Genomic DNA, 15164 nt, shown 5'->3' on the forward strand with positions numbered 1-15164 from the left:
GTTCTTCAGGATTCAATTTGTGGATGAGTGCAAGGGGAATGCTATGTAATGTCACTGTTGCTGGAGCAGGCTGGACCCTTTAATTCTTGAAATTGACAAGATGAAGCTCCTTTCAAAGATAAACACCAGCACTGAAAAGAATCAGCTGAGACTAGAATCCAAGTGCAGCAGGAAAGGGTAGCAGGAGCATGTGGTAAGCTGAATAATGACTCCCAAAGATATTCAGGTTCTGATGCCTGGAAAGGAACCTGTGAATGTTGCCTTATATGCCAAAAGGAACTTTGCACTTGTGGGAGATTATCCTGTATTATCCAGTGGTCCCTAAATGCAATCACAGGTGTCCTTATGAAAGTTAGCAGAGGTTTCTCTTCCATAGCCTCCAGAGGGCATGTCGCCCTGCTGACACTTTGATTTTTAGCCTTATAAGACTAATTTGGTCACCTGGTCTCCAAACTCTAAGAGAATAAGTTTCTGGGGGTTTTAGCCACTAAATCTGTTAATTTACTATAGCAGTAACGGGAAACCAATACAGGGCAAGTATAAGAAGGTCCAAATAAAACTTAGGGAGAGAAAGAGAGAAGGCAGAAGTTTGAGGTCATATTTGTGATCACTTCATGACAACACCAGAAATTTTTCCAATGGTCAGATACCAGGCCATTTTGTCTCCCTGGTATGTTGGATGAATAGAAAATTCTGAGTAATCTTGCTGAAGGCCCTCTTAGCCAAGGCGAAGAGCAAATCACCCTTTATGCTTCCATCCTGGAGATAGGCATTATAGAGCAATGCTCTCCAAGGAAACCCTCCTAACAAATTCTCTTTTGACCTTTTGTAGCCTTAATTGGTTTTGACACTTACTTAGAAATTCTTGCGTATTTTATGCTTCGTAACTGAGGATAGAAGAGTCATGAAGACTTTGAGAATGGTTCTCAATCTTGGCTGGACGTTGGAGTCATTAGAGAAGACTTTAAATATCCCTGGGTCCTGGCTAAACCCTGACCATTTAAGTCAGAGTCTCTGGAGGTGAGATCCAAACATCAGTAGTTTTTCAAGCTCTCTAGGTGATTCCAATGTGCAATCAAGGCTGAGAACCCCTGCTTCTGTAGAAACAAAGGCTTTGAAAGAGGAAACAGAATTACTTGAATTGCTTCACATGATTCAACATAATTTCCAGCAGCTTCCTATTGTTCAAGGAATCAAGGATTTATTTGATTCATCTGGTGCATGCCTTCTAAAACCTGGCAATCCAGTTCCATTCCATGTTGCCGTTGGTACGAAATAGTGGGTTGCAGTCAGTGGTGTTTCTGGGAGTTTCCCAGAGTACGCATTTTGCTTTCTTTGGATTGTTTCTGTTTCCTTCTGGCTGCTGAATTTTGTTGCTGAATTTTCAAGACGTGCTCCCTGCTGCTTGATTTGGAGAAGCTTTTATACCCTGTCTGAAAAGGTGCTTTGGTTTCTCACCAGCTGCCTGCTGTGGCCATCAGTGAGTGCACCCACGATCTCAGGTGGGTGACTCCTGCTCTCCTTTGCTTGGCCGACTCTTCAGAATCCCGCCATTGGCCGTGGCTTCTCATTTCCCCTTTCCTATACAAACGTTTACCTCTAGGGCCCAAGATCTAGGCTTCTACTGCGCTCCAGCCATTGCTGAGAAATTCTTTACATTCTCTGCTTTCCATGTATGATCTTTTGTAATCTTCTCAATTATGCTATGAAGGGAATACTATTATCCCTATGTTAGGGGAACTTTCTCTTCAATAAATTTAAAGTTGATGGAACAAAATATTGTATATCTTTTTGCTCCTACAAGACTAGGAACCCATTGAAAACAGATTGTGTTCTTTCTTTTCTAAGTAGCTGATGTAGGGGTTTGAACATATTGGGCATTTGTTAAATGCTTGAGGCACAAATTCTGTTCTCTAGTGCCGTGCCAAGGTGTGGTTGAAAGAGCAGTAACAAGGCATTACCTGGGAACTTGTTGGAAATGCAGTCATGGCCCTCCCGCTAGCCTGACTGAATCAGGATCTTGGGAAGGACAGGACTCCTCATGCTGACAAGCCTCCTCTCCCCGCCCCTCACCGCAGGGGACTCTCGGGTTTGAAAAGCTCTACTTCAGTGACTTTCAATCTGGTAGACTAATGTGAAAATCACTTAAAAACAAATATTCAGAATGGATATATGGATATGCTAAAAGCCATATTAATGTCTTCCGATTAGAATAAAAGAGATGCTAGTTCACCTCACAACTTTGATTTTCTCCTTCTCTTGCTTTGTGCCTCTTCATCCCTTCCCTTCTTTTCATGCCTGTGTTCAGAAATCCAGGTAGGAGCCAACTGATGTCCTGCTCATTTGCGTGCAACACTGAGAGAGCCCACAGACGGGGATGTGACACTGTCTTTCACACCTAATGAGTTGGAAGAGAAAGGAATATTCGTTTGTAGAGGTGTGTCAGTATAGCACTGAGGAAGCAGAATATGCTTTCACTAGCGTGAAACTTCCCAAAGATAGGCACCGGCCTTACCTGGAAGGCTTGTTAAAACAGATTGCTGGGCTCCACTCCCAGAGTTTTCAAATGAGTAGGTCTAGGGTAGTGTCTGAGAATTTGTGTTTCTAACAAGTTCCCAGGTGAGGCTCAGGCCTCTGCTCTGGGAAGCACACTTCGAGAACTACTGATGATACACCTAGATAGCAGAGGCAGGAGTGGGTGGGAGGGGTTGGAGAGCGCCTCCTAGGGGAGAAATGCATGAACTTACGGATACTTAGGGCAATTGCTTTTCTTCTGGGTTTGGGTGTTCTTTTGCAACACTGATTTTCTTCCCCCCCTCTCAGGATAGCTTCCTCACCCTCTGCCTCCCATAAGCTTATTTCTGGTTCCTGCTTTAATAAGTAATCAGGCTTCAGTTGACTTTGGCTTGCTCCAAGGAGAATTGAGCTTCTAAAAAGACCGGTCTCACTTCCAGATGGTAGGAATTTGAGAAAAGTCAGAGTGCAGAGAAACTCCTACTTCACAAATAGTGCTTAGCATGTAGAGTCAGAGGGAAGTTCAGTGACACAGGTGGAGTACGTGGGGGCAGGGAAACAAATACAAAATTTTAAGAACCCAAGCAAAGTGCGTGCGTGTGTGTGTCTATATGTCATATATAGAATTATCTAGTGGTGAAGGTTCTTAAGTAGCCCTAATGCTTTTGGTAAAATAGAATATTTAAGATTGCCGTATCTCAGAAATATTAAAGTAAAAATGTTGACTGGACTTCTCTAGGCCGAGGGACAGAACTTCTTCATGTCTTGCCTATGACTTGTTTTCTCCTTTCAGTGACCCAAGTCCTTGCGAGGGAAACAGAGAATTGGTTGTAGCAGTTCCTGAGGCCACTGCTATTAAATAATCTAGAAACACATAGATATAGAAGTCCATAATATAGCAATTTGTGACTTTCTCGTTCTCTCCCCTCAATTGCCAAGAAACTCTTCTATAGACAACCAGACAGCTGTCTCCAGGTCTCCTTACTCCTGCTCTTGGGTGCCTTTTTGTGCTTCCTGCAGGAGCAGCAGATGGGACTTAAGGACCAAATACCACTCTGATGGTTAATTTTATGTGTCAACTTGGCCATAGAGTGCCCAGACATTTGGTTAAACATTATGCTGGTGTGTTTGTGAGGGTATTTCTGGATAAGATTAACCTTTGAATCAGTAGACTGAATAAAGGAGATTCCCTTCCCAAATGTGGGTGGGTGTCATCCAATCACTTGAAGGAATAAATAGAACAAAAAGGCTGACCCTCCTGCACACAAGGGGAAACTCTTCCTGCCCGAATGCCTTCTAGCTGGAATATCCGTTTGTTTCACTGCCTTCAGGCACTAACTAAAATATTGGCTCTTCCTGCATCTCAAAGCTGATGTTACAACACCATTGGCTCTCCTGGATCTCCAGCTTGCCGATTGCAGGTGCTGGAACTGTTAGCCTCCATAATTTCACCAGCTATTTTCTTATAATTAATATATGTATGAGCACGTGCGCGCACACACACACACACACACACACACACACCTTACATCCTCTTGGTGCTGTTTTCTAGAGAACCCTGACTAGTACAACCACAGATGCTCCCAACCACAACACAGCCTGGCCATAAGCCAACTTTTCTCGGAGCACCTAGTGAGGAAGCCAGCAAAAGAAGGTGTTTTGAACTCAGTGATTCCTGCCAATGAACCGGTCTTGAAGCAAAACCTGAGCCTTCTGTATATTCATGCTTATCCAGGCTAATCTGTACTTTAGGTTAGACCCAGGCTAGATTAGCTAAATTTATGGTAGAATTCTTGGTTTGGTTCCCCCAACTTGTAACTGACAATTTTCTCTAGAACAGTGGGTCTCAAGCTTGGCTGCACACAGCATCACCTGGAGGGTTTCTAGAAGTCTCATTACCCGAAAGATACTGCAGACCAACTAATACAGTCTCTGATGGGGAGGCTTGGATATTCATATTTAAAGCCCTCTGGGTGATTCCAGTGTGCAGCCAAGGTTGAACCTCTGAGTCCAGAACATCCCAAATTTTGCTGGAAACCAAATGTTATCTAAATTACAGTTATGAGTCTCAGTGTTCCTTTGGTTGTAGTATATATGCATACCAGACAAATTGAGTTCCCCAAAACAATACAAATTTAATAACTGATTCTTCTTCATAACAGAATGTTATGTCATTTTATAGAATAAAGTTTATAAATACCTTGATGATGCCTCATTAACCTGAACCAAAAAGATGGGTAGTATTATGACCACTTCTAAGATGGTAACACCAAAACTCGGATATATTGTAGCTTGAAGTTTATAGAGCTAGTAAATGGTGAAGCCAGAATTAGAACTCAGGTGTTGGTGGATCCAAATTCAGAGTCATGTCTACCCACTGACCCGCCTATCAATAAAGAATAATACTATGTTCCTCTGTGACCTGAGAAATCATTGTTTTCACTTTGCAGTGAACTCTGGATGCCTACTGGGAGTCACGTAATAGATAATATAATTTATGACAATTCTCAGAATTAATGGGTTATTGGCAAGTTAGTAACCTAAACCTTAATTTAAAGTAACTTAAATGAAATTTCTCAGAATAGGCATATTCAAAATACTCATTGAAATACTACATTTGTAAAACATTCAATTGTTGCTGACTTTTTCTTAAGAATTTTTCATGTAGATGTCACATATATATATTTAAGATTTTATTCATTTGACAGAGAGAGAGAGAGAGAGAGCGTGCGTATGTACAAGTAGGGGGAGCAGCAGAGGGAAAGGGAGAAGCAGACTCTCCACTTAGCAGGGAGTGTGACTTGGGGTTGGATCCCAGGACACTGGGAGCCTGACCTGAGCTGAAGGCAGATGCTTAAGTGACTGAGCAATCCAGGCGCCCTATCATATTTTGTATTTAAATAGAAATTGCCTTCCTTACCTTGATAATCTGTATTTTCATTCTGCTTGGTTCTTGATTAGCAGCAAATATGAAATCAGTCCCCATGTATTTGCCATCTTTGTTATCATTAGCCCTGTCTGCTCTTTCCCTCTTCTTCTGAGCCTTTCCTGGGAGTGGCAGAGAGTATCTCACTTAATACTGTGGCTGCAGGGGTATAGGAAAAATGTTCTCATTTCATATTTGACAAACCTAAAAAGCAGATAGTTTTACAGAGGATGAACTTGAGGTTTAGCCAGGAAAAGTAACTTTACTACTCAGATATTTAGCTAGCAAGTGGCAGAGCAAGAATTCAAGTCCAGGTTCATGTAGTCAATCCTAAGGACCATGCCATCACTACCTCTTACCCTTTGAGATGACCCCCAAACCTACTTTTCCAACTGTCCTGATTTTTCTCTGGAGATCCTACTGTCTTAAGGACTTGCCCCAACCCAGCCTGAGTGCTTCAACCCACACAGAGTAGACGGGCTATACTAGTATATAATCCTTTGACTTAATTTCACTGTTAATGTTTTATTTTGTTTTGTTTCCCCCTATTGCCAGGTATGGTACTAATCTTGGATGAGATACCATGTGGTGGGCCACATTAGCTTGGTTCCCAGTGGTTGGTAGCTCTTAGCCTAAGACCAAGGCTGATACATACTACAGCATTTTATCCAGGTACTACTTGAAGGGTTTCATGGGACCCTTCTGGAGTTAGTCTTGTGATTATCACAGTTGGTAGTTAAGCTCTAGTGAGTGGCCAGTGTTACATATTTGACCAGAAACTAGGTACCTGTGTTTACCTGCTGTGTGGTCTTGCTCTGTGGTATCAGTGGAATCCTAATGGGCCCGACTGGCAGAGAAACCAAGAAATCAGATAGTTCTTTCGCTGCTGTTCAAGGTCAGACATGACTGTCTCTGGATCCTAGATCCAGTTCTGCCTGCATTGATGGCTAGCCATATGGGCAAGTTCTGGCCCACCAGGCATGGGAGAGAGCAGAGGCACCAGCTAGGTACAACTCTATTTCATTTTTTTCCCTGTATAAAGACTCTGAACTTTGACATCTTCTGGCGTTGTATAGATGAACACCTCCCCCTGACCCCACCTCTCTGATCATTGGCATTCTCGGGAGGTATTAGGTCATTTTATCTTCCAGGAAACCATCCACTCCAGGGAGCTCAGGTAACTGCTGTCTCAAGAACTCCAGTGTAAGAAGATACCATGGATGATTATGCTGTACTGGGAAGCCTACTATACATAGTCATGTGTTCTGGAGGTTCGCATGGAGCCACGAAGAAGTGCTCAGCTGTACAAGTTGCCTTTTCTTTACCACCTAACCAGTTGAAAATCAAGCATATGACTAGTTACCTGGAATTTGTGAAATATGATTGCTAACAGCAATGCCTCTGGGCCTTGTGGCTGGCCACAAATTATGCTGCCTTGTAGAACTTCTGCTTCAGGGAGCACAACTATTCCAGAAATTTGGGTACTGACCAAGAATGTTTCTTGCCTCTGAGCTGGAATCTTAAGTCCTCTGAGAGTTTACTTAAATTATATCAGATTTTTATTTACCATAAATTTTATTCATTTTAAAGGTATACTTCAATGATTGTTAATAAACTTTGAGTTGTGAAACCATCACCAGAATCAAACATTTTCACCACCCCCAAAAGAACTCTCATGACCATTTGCAGTCAGTCTTCGTTCCCATCCTGTTACCCCCAATTTTTTTTAAAACCAGCTTTATTGAGATATAACCCACAAAACATATAATTCACCCATTTAAAGTATACAAGTCCCTGGCTTTTAGTATATTCAGAGTTGTGCAATCAACACTATAATCAATTTTAAAAACATTTTAATTACCTCAAAGAAACCCTATACCCCTTAGCAATCACTGGCAACCCTCCGTCTCGCCTGGCCCCAGGCAACAACTAATCTACTTTCTATCTCTGTAGATTTGCCTACTCTGACTCTTCCACGTTAATGGAGTCCCATGTGATCTTTTGTGATTGGCTTATTTCACTTAGCCTAATCTTTTCAAGGTCCATCCTTGTACCTCATTTCGTGTCATAATACTCCATTGTGTGAGTATACTACATTTTATTTATTCTTCAGTTGATGGGCATGTGGGTGGTTTCTACTCTTTGGCTATTATGAATAATGCTGCTACATTTGTGTCCATTTTTTGTGTAGATGGAAGTTTTCATTTCTTTGGATAGAGGCCATTCTATGGAGTAGAATAGGAATAGAATAGTCTCTATTTTTAGCCTTCTGAGGAATTTCTAGACTGTTTCCAAAACAGCTGTACCATTTTTACATTCCTTTCAGCAATATATGAGGGTTCCAGTTTCTCCATATCCTTGCCAACATTTGTTATTATCAGTCTTTTTTATTGGCATGAAGTGATATGTCATTAGTATCTCATTTGATTTACATATTTCTGATGCCTAAAGATGTTGAATATCTTTTGGTGTGCTTATTGGCCATTTCTGTATCTTACTTGGATCTTTTGTCCATTTTTAAATTTTTTTATTGAGTTGTAATAGTCCTTTATATACTCTATGTACAAATCTGTGTCAGATAAATGACTTACAAAAATCTTCTTCCGTTCTTTGAGTTGTCTTTTTACTTTCTTCAAAGCTTCTACCACTACTGTGGCACTTTACTTCACCGTGGCTCCTGTTGTAGTTGTTAGCTTGTAACTCTCTTCCTTGAAAGCAGAAGCCAATTGGTGGTCATATCTTTTAGTATACCAGAAACCTAGATTGTTCTCTGCACATACACAAAGTATCTTTGGGAATTGAGGTCTGAATTATAGGTTCTATAATCTGAAGGATTTCAGATAACATCACTAAAGCCAGAGATTTTGTTTTCCAAGTAAAGGCAACCCAGTCACTTTATATCTAGATAAAGTAAGTGGGTGAATACCACTGATTCTACCCATTGACAACCATTCTCTTTAACAAGGAAAAATAGCATTGCTACAACAGACAAAAGTTCGTGAGTCCTATTCTAAAAATTCATTTGTATGGTAGCCCTTTATAATGCCAAACATATTCTAGCACCAACATGGTAGCAATGGTTCAGTTTACAATTCTGGGATCAAAAGCGATTCAAATTTTTGAAGAAGCTTAATGCTAAGAGTACACAAAGTACATCGTAGGCCAACAAAGCCCTTCAGGATCTGGACTGGCGTGGGAATTGAAGCGCCGTTCATCATGTTATTTCTATGGGAAAGTATGTCGCATCATTGGGCAGCAGCATAAACACGTCTCCTGTCCGTGTCAACCCATTATAGACCCAGAGACCCCTGATCAGCAAGCCTGAAGTTAAAAAAGGATTTGGAATATAAAGAACATATCTCACAAACCCCAGTAGAGATTAGTTTTTCCTAAGGATGGAATATGTGAACTGGAGTTCAGGATTCCATCCAAATACCAGTCTCAAAAAATCGTGAATATTTGAATAGTTATCAACTATAAAAATGATGATCTCTTGGGGCGCCTGAGTGGCTCAGTCAGTTGAGTGTCTGCCTTCGACTCAGGTCATGATCCCAGGGTCCTGGGATGGAGCCCCACATTGGGCTCCCTGCTCAGTGGGGAATCTGTTTCTCCCTGTCCCTCTGCCTGCCACTGCCCCCCTGCTTGTGTGCACTCGTTCTCTCTCTCACTCTCTCTCTGTCAAATAAAATCTTTAAAAAAAAGATGATCTTAAAAATTGTGCATTTACTTGGGCACATGCTTATAAGGAGAAAATTGTAGGATATGGTATGTTAATACCCTGTCATGCACAGGCCTCCAACAAAGAAATCAACCACAATTCTGGCAGAGGGAAAAAAATAAATAGAAGTAAAGAAACCAAAATGCTGATAATAATTGTGTTGGGGTAGAATTCATTTTTCCTGCTTTTCTTTCTTCTGAATAACCTCTGATTAGATTTATTTTTATAATAAAACACCAGCATAATTCATCTTCCTAAGTTGTAATTTCTGTGAGAACAAGGGTCTTGTTGGTCTCATATACTGAGATGTTGCCACTGCATAGAAGAGTACTTGGCACAAAAACGGTGCTGAATAAGTACTTGTTGAGTTATAGAAGCAATCAATAAAAGTTTCAGAACTGAAAAGTAAGAGTTGGGAATGCAGGACTTGACAACAAAGTAATTTTTTATATTTTTCTCATGTGGAATAAAGAGAGGCCATCACCATGTGAAGATTCAAGGAATCTTGCAGTTTTCACAGGTCTATGTTGTGCGGAAAGATTTCACAAAATGAATGTACTTTGCAATTAGCAGAACAAAAAGGGTGTACAGAAATGAAAGTTCTATACAAAAACCTACAAAATAGGCATTTTGTGTCTTGTCCCACCTACTTTAATTTCCAGAAAAGACAAGCAAATAAGGAAAGAATAGTGTTCCAAATACCTTGCAGATCTCTCTTAAATGGTCTGTTTCACTGAACTATGTGTGTCTGGGAGGATGGATCTCATAGCTTAGACTCTCCTAGAACCTGGAAGTTATGCTGCTTCAGATTCCTTAGTATAACTCTAGATTTTTTTAATACTCATATGCTGCCATTATATTATGTGAATTCTACATTTCACATGTTGGTATATCTACAGAAATCCTACTTCTTGAATGTCCCTAAAGAGAAAAAGGCTAGAGCTATACTGGAAAAGTTTCTAATCATAGTTTGTAGTGGGTAAACATTTTCTCCCCCCTATACACTTGCCAGTATATTTTATCTGGATTGTTTTTCAAGCCCCTACTGGGAGGACAGGGCCTTTGATCTGCTCTTGGAGATCCCATGCTTCAGTATGAACCTCTAGCCAAGAATCACCAGATTGCAGAAGTCTCATATGGAAGGCAAAGACTGAAATAATTAGGAAAAAAACTTAGAAAAAATAACGCATGCAGGGAGAAGAGAATTACCATCAGTGTTATCAGAGATATGAGAAAATAATACATATATGGAAAACAGTGTTCTATTATGGTAAGAAATGTTCAGGGAGCAAAAAGACCTCTTGGAAATTAAGAAATGTGCTAGCAAAAGGGCACCTGAGTGGCTCGGTCAGTTAAGCATCTGACTCTTGGTTTGGCTCAGGTCAGGATCTCAGGGTCGTGAGATGAAGTCCCTTCTTGGGCTCCTCACTCAGTGGGGAGTCTACTCGAGATTCTTTCTCCCTCTCCCCCACCCCCCCAAATAAATCTTTAAAAGAATGATAGCAAAAATGAAAACTTGATAGAAAGTTTGAGAGATAAAATTGAATATTCAGCTAATTTAGTAAATAAAGTAAAAACAAATTTTAAGTAGAATTTTTCTATACCCCTCTAAATAGAATTAAAAAAAAAAAATTGACCAGTTCAAGAAATCTGACACCTGAAGAATATTTCTAGAAGTTGAGGTCAGAGGGAAAAGGGCAGAATATAATAAAACACAATTTAAGGAAACTCCCTAGAACTCTGAAAGATGTGTATTTTTACATTCAAAGGGCCCACTTAATACCTGGAAAAATAAATGAAAATGAAATAGACTTATGCCTTAGTACATCATCATGAACTTTCAGTGCTTTAGGATCCTATCTGATTATTAGCCAATAAAGTTAAATACATAATACATTATGTATTTAAACACTCTGGGATAACCTGGATCAAGGAGGAATTGAAGAGATAGAATTGAGAAGTCAGTGGAAATAGGAATATGTAATAAAACCTATAGGAGGAAATTGTATTATCTCAAAGGTCCTCATTATTAAATATAAACAATGGAAACTGAAGGAATCAAATACTCACAAAATTAAGAAAGGACTACCAAAAGAGCCTGAGAAGGCATTAATAAGAATAAAATAAGAAATTAATTAGAAAGCATACAAAAAGGAAAAAAATTAAAAACTGGTTTTTGGAAAGAAAAAAACAAATGTAAGATGTCTAACTCATACAATTTTTTTTCCAAGCATGATGAGGAAAAAAAAATCAACAAGATCAGAAGTCACAAAGGAGAAATAACCACAGATATGAGTGAGAGTTAAAAGACTCCTGAGGGGAAAAATACTTGTGTGTCTGAGTGTTCTACACTCAATTTTTTATTAAAGTGAAAGATATTCACAGTCCATCTTGAAGTTAAAAAAAATAGAATACAAAACAATATGTACAGTGAGAACTCACTTTTAATAGACAAAATAAAATAAAAGCATATGTATGCATGGACAAAATGAATAAACAGTATGAACAAAGGCCATCTCTCAGCCTGGGATTGTGGGTGATTTTTATGTTTTGGCTTACATGCGTCAGGAATTTTTTGTTAGTTTTGTAAGAAATACACCTACTGGTTATTGTACAAAAATTTTATAAACATTTTTAAAAATTTAGGTCACTGAACAGTAACTGTTTAGTGTAACATTTAAGGGAAGACAATTTTAAATTTCCCAATTTTACATTGCCGTTTACACACCAACATGTTTTATTTTGTAGCAACTTACTTGTTGTCAGTGTTCAAGTTTGCTCAATAGTTTCAGATTCTTTTCAGTATATTTCATTAGTATCTAAAGTTTATCTAATTCATAAGGGTTTTTTTTTAGTATTTCTTGATTCTTTGAATTTCTCTTCCAATTCATTAATTTCATATTTTGACTGCAATTGATTGATGTCTGCTGTGCTCACGTCCCTTTTGATAGGAGTTTAAGAGTTTCAATATCTATGGATTAGACAACTCAAAGGGAATGTAAGAAATCTACATCTATGTAGATTATCTATGTAGTTAATTTTTTTGGTTAATATTTTTTAAGTAAAAAATTTCACTTGATAAAGTGAAGGAATTGTTTGAAAATCACTCATAAAAAGGAATTGTGAAAAGAATTTTTACAAAGAAAACGTTATAATTTACATTATATATGTGTTATTGAAGGGATAATTGACAGTTGACATCTCTCTTAGATTCAGTGAACCATTCTCCTGGGTTTTTTCTAGCTTTGGTCTTTATTCTCAGAGCCCTTCACTAGGTCTCCTTCCTCTACCTGATCTCTAAATGTCTGGCTTCCTCAGGACTCAATTTTGAGCCTGCTTCCCATCTTTTTATGGGATCTCAATAATACCCATAGTACTAAGTGACATCTTTGTTGATAAATTTGATTAAAAATACTTTCATGTAGCAAGTATAAAAAAGAACCAAAAACAAAGTAAAAAGACAAATGATGCACTGGCTAAAAAATTGCAACTTAAATCATAAAGAGTTAATATAGAGAACTTCTTAAATGTAGAAAAGAAAATAACCAGTAATCCTACAGAAAAATAGGTTGGAGATAAGAGCAGACAGATCACAGAAAAAGATGTAAAATTCACTTAAAAAGAAAAAAATATTCTACCTCACTCATGATAAGAGAACGCAGATTAAAACTATACTGAGATACCATTTTTATTACTCAGCAGTTTGGCAAAATTCTAAAAGTTTGACCAAATACTGTATTGATGAGGCAATGGGAAAGTGAGTACTCTTTCATGTTGCTGGTGGACATTAAAAAGGAAAAAACTAAAAAAAAAAAAAAAAAAGGAACACACTCAGTAGAGGGGAATTTGACAATGTCAGAACTACATATGTATGTAGCCTTAGACCCCAAATTCTGTTTGTAGGAATTAACCCAAAGATACACTGGCAAAACTGTGAAAAGGCATAGACACAGAGCCATTCATGGTAGCACTATTTATAATGGCAAAACCTTGGAAACAACCTAAATGTCCATCAGTAGAGACCTGATCGAATAAATTATGGTACATTCACTTGGTGAAGTACAAGGACTATCTTTTTGGACTATCAATCTAGGACACAGCCATATCAGGAAAAAAGTGATATACGATATATACACATGTGTTATCATTTTTACATGAAATTATGAAAAATGGATGTTTATTTGAAAATGTTATGTATTTAATTTTCTGTTACTTTTTTAAAAGATTTTATTTATTTATTTATTTATTTATTTATTTATTTATTTGAGGGAGGGAGAGAGAGAGAGAGCACACAGACGAAGGGAGAGGGAGGAGCCGACTCCCCACTTATCAAGGAGCCCGATTTGGGACTGGGTCCCAGGACCCTGAGATCATGACCTGAGCTGAAATCAAGAGTTGGATGATTAATCAACTGAGCCACACAGGTGCCCCTAATTTTCTGTTGCTTAAATGCTGTTATTTAAACAAAACTATAGAACTTGGTAACAGTGGTAATTAGTAGTGATTGATAGGAACAACTAATTAAAAATGAATGAGAAAAATATATTTATAATATTCACACATTATAAACATTATACAGAGGATAATTATACATTATCCCTTAATACAGAAGTTTATTTTAACTTTTTTAATAACTTTTTATTGGATTACTATGTACTTTTTTCCCTCTCTTTTTATTGAGGTATAGTTGACGCACAATGTTACATTAATTTCCGAATCAGCAGAGTGATTCGGCAAGTCTATATATTATGCTCTGCTCACCACAAGTGTAGCTACCATCTGGCACCCCTACAAGGCTATTATAGTATCATTGATTGTATTCCCTATGCTATACCTTTTATTGCCATGACTTATTCGTTCCATAACTGGAAGCCTGTATCTCCCACTGCCCTTCTCCCATTTTGCCCATCCCCCCACCCTCTCCGCCTCTGGTAATTGTCAGTTTGTTCTGTATTTATGGGTCTGTTTCTGCTTTTTGTTGGTTTATTGGTTTGTTTTGTTTTTTAGATTCCACATGTAAGTGAAACCACATGGTATTTGTCTGTCTGACTTATTTCCCTTAGCATAACACTCTCTAGATCCATCCATGTTGTCGCAAATGATAAGGTCTCATTCTTTTTTAATGGCTGAGTAGTATTCTATTGTGTATATGCATATGTGTGTGTGTGTGTGTTTGTGTGTGTATCACATCTTCTTTATCCATTCATTTGTAGATGGATACTTGAGTTGCTTTCATATCTTGGCTATTCTGTGTATTCTTAAGATGCATAAATGTAAGATTTTTGAAAAAGGATAATTAAATACAATAGAACTGACTAAACTGATACTGCCTATACTTAGTAAAAAATGCCATTTTCTTTCTGTCATGTGGTACAGTAGGATGCTTTTACTCTATTTGCTTTTTTGAAAGCATTTCTCTGAACTGCCTGCAGGTTTTCAATTTCTTTTACGTAGTGGTGAAACTGAATACAGTCAGATGTAAAGTTCACTTTGGTAGCTCTACTTTTATCAAATCCATGTTACACTGGTTCCTGGTATTAGTACAAAATGATGACATCAAGCTAAATTTCCTCTCAACATTAGTGTTTAGGCATGGAATACTTAGGGTTTAATGAGTCAAGATTTAGTCTCATAGGAATTCTTTTCCAGCTGCCAAAATGCCCATCTCCTCTATCTCTATAGGCATGTTTAGGTAGACCAGCAATTTGTCAATCAGTTCCTTTGCATTTATTTATTCATCATGTAGCCTATCTGATATCTAAAATACCCATCATTTTTTAACACTATGAAGCATATGGGATGTCATCATAAATTAAACCTCTCTTTCAGGGAAAATGGTTTTTAAAGTAGAGAGGTAATTAGAATTTGTAAAAATAAATTGAATTTCAGATAAATTAAAATTTTAGTAAAGAAATTAAGCAAATCCTGTTTCACTTGGCTGCCTTGTTCTGGTGTTTTTGTTTTGTATTGTTTTGTTTTTCTCACTATATCAGTTTTTGTCATGAT

This window comes from Eumetopias jubatus, unplaced genomic scaffold (assembly GCF_037043125.1).
Source record: "Eumetopias jubatus isolate StellerSeaLion01/CBP00866 unplaced genomic scaffold, mEumJub1_p1.0 scaffold_15, whole genome shotgun sequence".
NCBI classification, from domain to species: Eukaryota; Metazoa; Chordata; class Mammalia; order Carnivora; family Otariidae; genus Eumetopias; species Eumetopias jubatus.